Here is a 9,909-nt window from a genome sequence, read left to right on the forward strand (position 1 = left end):
ATCTTATGCAGATTTCAATATTAATTAGATAAGCATGCAAACATATTTTCCCTTTGCCTTTAGGGAATTCATTATTCTGTGTAAGCTGTCCTTCTTTTTCAACTGGAAAAAACATAAATAAACTTGAGTTGAAATCTAAATGTTTGATCTGTTTATTCCAACATTTCTTACACTTAGTTTATCTGTCTACGGCTCATACGACTTACATGGATTGCTTGAAAGAGTTAATGGTAGGGTTATGGCAGGGTTATTGCGGTAGAGGTTTAAACAGAATTAAATGTAGGAAACTGAGTTCCCCCTAGAAGCACAAGCAGAGACTAGGATTTGAGGGTAAGGTGTTTATGGGAGGTGATACCAGGAAGGACCCATTGGAAAACCAGAAAATGAGATAGTCGAGGCCCCAATGCAGAAACCTTCATTGAACTAATCTGAGTGTTTGACCTGGGACTGCGCATTTTTGGCAAACACCCAAGTTGTTTCTGAAGCAAGTAGAATGTGGATCGTGAATCTCCTGGAGGATACTCTGGTTCAAAGGAATCTCCTGTTTACACTGGCTCATTGGCTTTTTGAGTGATAACCCTGACTGGGCCCATGACAGGGCAATTTCACCTTGAGAAAGAGCAGTTCAGGGACACTGGCTCTTATGTTAACCTTCCTAGTTACTCACAAGGGTGCCCAATGGCTCACAGGTGAGAAGACCAAGGTACAGCACAGGGGATCGGCAGTCAATTCCCACCACTAGAAATGACTCACATTGTGGCCCAATAATTCCTGGTGTATAGTGCATTATTACTGGGTAAATGGCTGCCTCCTGGGAAGATACAGAATTTACAGGCCCTCACCCATTCGCCAACTTATTAATTTTCTATGGCTGTTGTCACGAATTGCTATAAACTTAGTTGCTTAAATGATGCAAATTTATTTTCTTACACTTCTACAGTTCAGCAATTCTGGAAGTGAAAAGTTCAACAAGAGCCTCATTGGGCTAAAATCAAGATGTCGGTAGGCTCAGCGTCATGCAATGTAACAACATCATAAACCTGTACATGTAGTCCTTAATCACAAGTACAAGTTGATGTTATTTTAAAAAATAAAATAAGAATGAAAAATCCTTATTTTTCATTCACCAAGAATGAAAAATCCTTGTGAATTTCCTTCTGGAATATCTTTTGAACAGATATATGGTGTATTCATTTCTTAAACCTGATCTTTGATCTGATACGAATGTTGATTTTTTTCCTAATTTTTACATTAAATCATTCATTAAAGTGGTTATAATTATAAAAGTGAAAAAAAATAACAAAAAGGTGTCAGTAGGGCTGCATTCTATTAGAGAAGATGTTGTGCAGAATTCATTTCCTTGCTTTTCAGGGATGGTGGCAGAATTGTTTCTTGTGATTGCAGAATTGAGGTCTCCCTTTCTGGCTGGCTATAAAATGAACATCATTTCCAGCTTCCAGAGACCACCATACTCATCTCTGAGTCTTCTGCTGTTTTTTGTTTGTTTGTTTGTTTGTTTTGTCTTGTTCTGTTCTGTTTTGTTTTTGAGACAGGATCTTGCTCTGTTCCTCAGGCTGGAGTGCAGTGGTATCCTTACAGCTTACTGCAGCCTCGACCTCCTGGGATCAAGTGATCCTCCTGCCTCAGCCTCCCAAAGTGCTGGGATTACAGACATGAGCCACTGCACCCAGCCTTTTAATTTTTTTGAGATAAGGTCTCGCTGTATCACCCAGGCTGGAGTGCAGTGCCACGGTCATAGCTCACTACAGCCTCCAACACCTAGGATCAAGCATTTCTTTCTTCTCAGCCTCCAGAGTAGCTCATGTTACAGGTGCATGTCTCCATATCTGGCTTTTTTTTTTTTTTTAAGTGGAGACAATGTCTTGCTATGATGCCCAGGCTGGCCTTGAATTTTGTCTATTTTTAAGGACTCTAAGGACAGTTTAAACCACTACAGGTGTACTTAGTTCCCTCTGGAGGCTCTAGGGGAGGATCCTTCCTGCCTCTCCCAGCTCCTGGGGGCTCCAGGCATCCCTGGGCTTGTGGCCATATCACTCTAGTCTCTGCCTCTGTCTCCACGTGGCCTTCTCCTCTGTGTTTGTGTCTCCTCTTCTGTCTCTTACAAGGACTCCTGTCATTGCATTTAGGGTCCTGAATCCAGCGTGACTTCTTGCAATTAGATTGAATAATCAAAAACAATCTCCCAGTTTTAAGGTCGAGTGAGTTAGCCACCTTAATTCCATCTGCAACCTTTATTCCCTTTCTCCATTGCAGGGTATCATATTCACAGGAGATTGGCATTATCTTGCCTCCTATGCCTTTCTCTTTCCGACTCTGGTTCATATCTGCCATGGAATCTTGTCTCCACCTGATAGCCCAGAACTGCCCCAAATGCTGACCAATTTTGACACACAGAGTTCTCAATAGGCTCAGCTCCTCAGTTGATAGGCACTGAATCCAAACACATCTGACAGCCAAACCAAGGCTGGTGCTCCAAAGGAGAGTTCAAAGCTCCTTCAGTATATACCACAACAGTCTCCACCCAGTGTCTGAGCATGGCTCATGGGCCTGGGGCCCGTGTTGACCCAAACTCCTGGTCAGTGTGCTAACCCACCTGACATTTCTCATTGATTTTGGTGTTGCCTCTAACCTGAATGGTATTAGTTTTGTACAGTTGCTATAAAAAATTACCTCCTCTTGCTCTGTCACCTGCCTCAACTGCCTGGGGTCCTAGTGGTTCACTGCACCGTGAAGACAGATTCCAGATGCAGGGAACTCGCACTTCCAATTCCAGACGCTATGTCCAGCAACGGCTCCATGGTTCTGGCCCACCGTGGTGCCCTGGACACCTCCTGCATCCTCGTATGGGTGAAGGAACAAGGCCATGACGTCATTGCCTACCTGGCCAGCATCGGCCAGAAGGAAGACTTCGAGGAAGACAGGAAGAAGGCATGGAAGCTTGGGGCCATAAAGGTGTTCATTAATGATGTCAGCAGAGAGTTTGTGGAGGAGTTCATGTGGCCGGCCATCCAGTCCAGCACCCTGTATGAGGGCCACTACCTCCTGCGCACCTCTCTGGCTAGGCTCTGCATCACCCACAAACAAGCGGAAATCACCCAGCAGGAGGGGGCCAAGTATGTATCCTATGGCATCATGGGAAAGGGGAATGATCAGGTCCGGTTTGAGCTCACCTGCTCACTGGCCCCCAGATTAAGGTCATTTCTCCCCGGAGGATGCCCGAGTTCTACAACTGGTTCAAGGGCCTCAACGAGCTGATGGAATATGCAAAGCAACATCAGATTCCCATCCTGGTCACTCCCAAGAACCCGTGGAGCATGGACAAGAACCTCATGCATATGAGCTATGAAGCTGGAATCCTGGAGAGACCCAGCCACCATAAGCCCTGACCTGACCAAAGCCCCCAACACCCCTGATATTCTCGAGATTGAGTTCACAAAAGGGGTTCCTGTGAAGGTGACCAACGTCGAGGATGGCGCCACCCACCAGACCTCCTAGGAGCTCTTCGTGTAACTGAACGAAGCCAGAGGCAAGCACGGCCTGGGCCGTATTGACATCGTGGAGAGCCATTTCATTGCAACGAAGTCCTGAGGCATCTATGAGACCCCAGCAAGCACCATCCTTTACCATGCTCATTTACACATCGAGGACTTCACCATGGATCGGGAAGTGCGCAAAATCAAACAAGGCCTGGGCTTGAAATTTGCTGAGCTGGTGTATACTGGTTTCTGGCACAACCCTGAGTGTGAATTGTCCGCCACTGCATCACCAAGTCCCAGGAACGAGTGGAAGGGAAAGTGCAGGTGTCCGTCTTCAAGGGTTGGGTGTACATCCTCAGCCGGGAGCTCCCACTGTCTCTCTACAATGAGGAGCTGGTGAGCATGAGTGTGCAGGGCGATTAGGAGCCAGTTGATGCCACCGGGTTCATCACCATCAGTTCCCTCAGGCTGAAGGAATATGACCGTCTCCAGAGCAAGGTCACTGCCAAATGGACCCCTATACAAGGGGAGCTGGGGCCTCCTCACTTTGCAGATCCCCCAAGTATAGGCACTAATTCTTGTGATAATTTGTAATTGTGACTTGTTTTCCCCAGCTGGCAGCGTAGTGGCTGCCAGGCCCCAGCTTTGTTCCCTGGTCCCCCTGAAGCCTGCAAAAGTGGTCATTGAAGGGAAGGGTGGGGGGCAGTTGCAGTGGGGAGCTATAAAATGACATTTTTTTTTGAGACAGGTTCTGACTCTGTCACCCAGGCTGGAGCGCAGTGGCTTGATCTCGGCTCACTGCAACCTCCATCTCCTGGGTTCAGGTGATTCTCGTCCTTCAGCCTTCATTCTCATTCTCATCCCTCAGTAGCTGGGATTACAGGCGTGCACCACCGTGCCTGGCTAATTTTTGTATTTTCAGTAGAGACAAGGTTTCACCATGTTGGCCAGGCTGGTCACGAACTCCTGACCTCAGCTAATCTGCCCACCTCAGCCTCCCAGGGTGCTGGCCTTACAGGTGTGAGTCATCGTGCCTGGCCAAAAATGACAATTAAAAGAAGATTAAAAAAAATAATAATGACCTCCTACTGGGTGGCTGAAAGCAACATAAATGTATTATCTCCCAGTTCTGATTTTTTCCAAATTTGTTAATTTTTGGGGGTACATGGGAGGTGTATATATTTATGGGATATCTGCAATATTTTGATACAGGCATGCAATGCATAATAATCACATCACAGAGAATGGGGTATCCAACCCCTCAAGCATTTACCCTTTGTGTTACCAATAATCCAATTATACTCTTTTAGTTATTTTTAAATGTAAAAGTAAGTCATTTTTGGTCTCCTAGTTCTCTTGTTGGCCTCTCTCTAGCTTCCAGTAGCCACCGGCAATCCTTGGCATTCCTCCACCTGTGGCTGCATCGCTACAGTCCCTGCCTCCATCTCCACGTGGCCTTCTCCTCTGTGTCTGTGTATCCTCTTCTGTCTCTTAGAAGGACACCTGCCATTGCACTTAGGGCCCAACCTAATCCAGGATGGTCTCATCTTGAGATCCTTGACTTAGGTATATCTGCAAAGCCCCTATTTGCAAATGAGGTCCTATTCACAGGATCTGGCCATTAGGACATAGATATATCTTTCCAAGACCACAGTTTAAGCCACTACAGGTGTACTTAGTTCCCTCTGGAGGCTCTAGGGGAGGGTCCTTCCTGCCTCTCCCAGCTCCTGGGGGCTCCAGGCATCCCTGGGCTTGTGGCTGCGTCACTCCAGTCTCTGCCTCTGTCTCCACGTGGCCTTCTCCTCTGTATCTGTATCTCCTCTTCTGTCTCTTATGAGTACACCTGTCATTGCATTTAGGGTCCTGAATCCAACATGACTTCATCTTGACATCCTGTACTAATTACAGTTACAAAGACTCAATTTCCAAATAAGGTCCTATTCCAAAATTTTGAGTGGACATGGAATTTTTTTAGTGGGGAAGGTGGGGAGAAGACACAGAATATCTCTTGTGTTTCCCACATCCTCTGACTCCTGCTGCGTTCTCCTAGCCAGTGGGATCCTGGTCTCTCACATCTAGCCATTAGCTGGAATCTTGCCTGCACGGAGCTACCCCAACCCCCTGCCCTGACTGGCTCCTACTGGGTTATGTATTCCCCGTCTAATTTTATCGCCACAATTATCACAATGTATATCTCATGATCATCGTCCCCAGTCTAGGGACTTTACCTTCAACCATCCTTTCATTAAAATGGCTTATTAAGTTGCCTTCTGCAAGTTGGACTATGCAACTGGATTTATTTTTTAAATACCTGAATTGAACAACATAATTTGACCTCCTACTCTCTGCTTGTCCTAGAAAAAAGCAGTAGTTACACACGAATTAGAGTCTTAAGATATGAGACCTTTCAAGGTCGGGCATGGTGGCTCACGCCTGTAATCCCAACACCTGGGGAGGCCAAGGCAGGAGGATCACTTGGGCCCAGGATTTCAGGACCAGGTGGGCAACATGACGAGACCCCTGTCTCTACAAAAAAAAATTAGCCAGTGTGGTAGCACATACCTATAGTTCCAGCTACTCAGGAGGCTAAAGTGGGAGGATCACTTGAGCTTAGGAGGTGGAGGCTGCAGTGAGCTCTAATCAGACAACTGCATTCCAGCCTGGGCAATAGAGCAAGACCCTGTCTCAAAATAAAATAAAATAAAATAAAATAAAATAAAATGAAACGTGAATTGAAAAACGTAATTTGATCTCCTGCCCTGTGTCCATCCTAGAAAAAAGCACTAGGGGCCCTTGAATTTGAATCTTAAAATATGAGACCTTTGTTCTAAATGAACCACCCATAGTCTCCACACCTGTTGTGAAGAAGTAACTAAAATGAGCTGATTTTGTTTACTTAGCAGAATCCCCTATATCCCTAAGTGACTCATAGCCTGCTGCTGTTACATAACAGCTTGAAGACAGACTAAACATTTCGGGATTGTTAAGGGAACAAAATGCAAGTAAAGTGCTCCTACAGAAACATTGCCCCTGGCTATGAACACCTATGAGACACTTGGAAATTGATGTCGCTTTGTTTTGTTTTGCTTTGTTTTGTTTTGTAGGAAGACAGATACACTTTGCATGTTGTCCACATATGGAAACCATAGTCTGAATATATAACCTGGGTGGCCAAGTTAGTTGCAAACAAAGATACAGTAGCAGTAATAGAGTGTTACCCTGATATAAGGAGAGTGAACAGATCCACAATAGGTCAGAAGATCTGAAGTTGCATCCACCTTTATTCATTAGGAAGCCTATAAAAAGCAGGAAACAATAGCTAATGTGCTTAATTCATGTTTAAAGAATAATTGAGGTAACAGATATCAGTGTGTTTTCAAAAGAAATAAAATTCAATGGCTGCAGTTTCCTATCTGGTTATATAATTCCCATGTAGTTGTATCACCCAATTGATGACTAAGCTAAACCCACAACACCCTTGCCAAGGCCTGCCCAGCCTCCAGCAATAGGCAGTGATATTTCAATCCATTTAGGGGTAAGTTTGTTCCACATTCCACCAGCTCTATTGTGTGGGTTTTCGTGTTAGGGAGACAAAAATCCACCTCTAGGTAAGTTTCATGGATCACAGGTACACCCCTAGGGATCCTGTAGAATGTCTGTGATATTTACACTACACAGCAGCCCCTCAAATCTTAAATGGCACACACACACACAAATGATCACGCTTCCTGTGTCTTAATTTGATTTAGAATAAATACGCACTCACGCATGTTGAGGTTAAGAGTCTGCTATGGTCTGCATGTCTATGTCCCACCCCAAATTCTTATACTGAAATCCTCACCCAAAAGGAGATGGTGTTGGGAGGTAGGGCCTTTGGGAAGTGATGAGGTCATAAGGTGGAGCCTCATGAATGGGATGGGTGCCCTTAGAAAAATGACCTCAGAGAGTTCCCTCGCCCCTTCCACCATGTGAGGACACAGCGAGAAGGCTCCATCTTAATCCAGGAAGCGGGTCCTAACAAAACACTGAATCTGCCCTGCCTTGACCTTGGACTCCCAGTCTCCAGAAGTGTGAACAGTAAATGTCTGTGTTTGTGAGCCCCCCAGGCTATGGTATTTTGCTAGAGAAGTCTGAATGGACTTATCCAGGTGGGTCTGCTATCATCACAGGGATCCTTACAAAAGGGAAGTAGAAGAGTCACAGGCTGCAGGAAGCAGAGGTTGGTATGATGTAATTTGAAGATACAGGAAGGGGTCATGAGCCAAGGAATGCAGGCAGCCTCTAGAAGCCAGAAACAGAAAGAAATCGTTTTTCTCCTAAAATATTCAGAAGAAACACAGCTCTGCAGACATCTTTATTTTATTCTGACGTCCAAAGCTGTAACAGAATAAATGGGTGTTGTTTTAAGCAAGGACATGGTGATGATTTGTGACAGCATCCACAAACTCGCACACTTATCGTCCTGCTGTTCAACCTTCCCTACAAGACAAATTCACCCCAGGCCCTTTGCACCCGCTGGCTCCACTGCTTGGAAGTTTCTTTCTCCAAATACTGAATGATTTATTCCAACACCACCTCATCAGAGTGGCTTTTCACCTATCTCTTTCCAAAACAACCTTCTCCTTTCCTTTTGCCCTGATTCGCTTTGGAAACAGTTCCTATGTGAGTTTAGTGTTTATTTTACTGCATCTGACTCTCTCACTAGAATGTGAGCTCAGTGGAAGCTTCAGCGTTCTCACTCATGGCCCTGTCTAGGGTTAGGGTTAGGGTTAGGCAATCTGGAGCCATCAATAGCTATTGAATGAACAAGCATGGCCAGGTCTATGTTTAGAGGGTCAACTTCTGGACAGGGACATAATATCTTCTTAAGCAGTGAGGAAGTCAGCAAGAGCCATCAAACTGTCATAGGGAAAGAGTAGAAGCACACCTATTAGGAGTGGAAATCAGAGTTAGGACACTTCGTGGGTCTCTCTGATTCTGAGACACCCAACTGCATGGTGAGACGTTGTATTTGTCTGTTTTCACATTGCTGATAAAGACGTACCTGAGACTGGGAAATTTACAAAAGAAAGAGGTTTAATGGGCTTATAGTTCCACTTGGCTGGGGAGGCCTCAGAATCATGGCAGAAAGCAAGGAGGAGCAAGTCATGTCTGAAAGCAAGGAGGAGCAAGTCATGTCTTACATGGATGGCAGCAGGCAAAGAGAAAGCTTGTGCAGGGAAACTCCCCTTTATAAAACCATCAGATCTCATGAGACTTATTCACTATCACGAGAACAGCATAAGAAAGACCTGCCCCCATGATTCAATTACTTCCCACCGGGCCCCTCCCACAACACGTGGGAATTCAAGATGAGATTTGGGTGGGGACACAACCAAACAATATCAGACTTCTTCCATGAGTGGTTTTGGCTCCAGATACGCAGTGAAGCCACCTGTGATGACCGTTAAGGTGACTTTGGAAGTCACCTGTGACCTTCCAAAAACACCTGCACCTATGAATCTAACTACATAGATTTGACTTCATTGGACCTGGGTGTAGTCTGAATTTTGGGAGTGCAAATGTTCTTCTTGTGAGTCTAACAACCTGTAAATGGATATGATAATGCCTAGATTCCAAGGGAGAAACAAATGTATAGTCAGCATCAAATTGGTTTGGGATGTGGGAGGCAGAGGATGTCATGGGTCAGGGAAAATGGGAGATCCTGAAGTTGCCAATCTTTCTTATAAAGAAGGACATATTTTCTTCAGAAGAGTAAATCAAACCCAATTTTAAACGTGATTTAGACAAAACGTGTGTCTGCACATGGGTGTCTATCCCTTAAGGATTTAAGAGTCATCATACTATCCATTTATATTTATGAAATAAATATAGTTCTCTGCAGGGAGAAAAATGTTGTAATTTTCTTTTACTTGAGGCCAATTCTGTTTTTTGGCCATGTGTTCAGCCATAAGTGGAACTGGTCGAATTTTAATTTTCCAAGAGTATCATAAAGAATAGAAATGGAAAGTAATAAAGAGAAAGTGACTGAGTGGGCAATATTTTCCTTTTAGCTCCCAAAGAGAGTGGCCAGTATTTTTTGACCCTACGGAATGCCTGTCATTTATTCTCAGAAGCAATGTAGGAATTCATGGGCTACCCCAAGAGATGCCATGAGAACAAAAGTGTAGACCCAAAACAAAGGTAGCTAGTGTCAGCACGAGATGTATGATGCAATTTGAAGACCAGGGAGAAGTTGAAGGGATACAAGGAGGGACATTGTGTCTCACATATAGAATCATGTAAGGGTAAAGATGTGCAGTGTGCCAAGTGAGTGTTTTCCAATTGGCAGTAGACATCAACTCTTCTACTGAGAAATAGTATGGGGAAAAGAGAAAGAGAAGGTTAGAGGTATGCTGCCTCTCTAATTAAA

General features: G+C 44.7%; 1 pseudogene; it reads left to right on the plus strand.

Moving 5' to 3' along the window:
• Nucleotides 1-2,799: 2,799 nt before the first annotated feature.
• On the plus strand, nucleotides 2,800-4,091 carry LOC126947111 (argininosuccinate synthase-like; annotated as a pseudogene).
• The last annotated feature ends 5,818 nt before the right edge of the window (nucleotides 4,092-9,909 follow it).

The sequence above is a fragment of the Macaca thibetana genome, chromosome Y (genome assembly GCF_024542745.1).
Source record: "Macaca thibetana thibetana isolate TM-01 chromosome Y, ASM2454274v1, whole genome shotgun sequence".
NCBI classification, from domain to species: Eukaryota; Metazoa; Chordata; class Mammalia; order Primates; family Cercopithecidae; genus Macaca; species Macaca thibetana.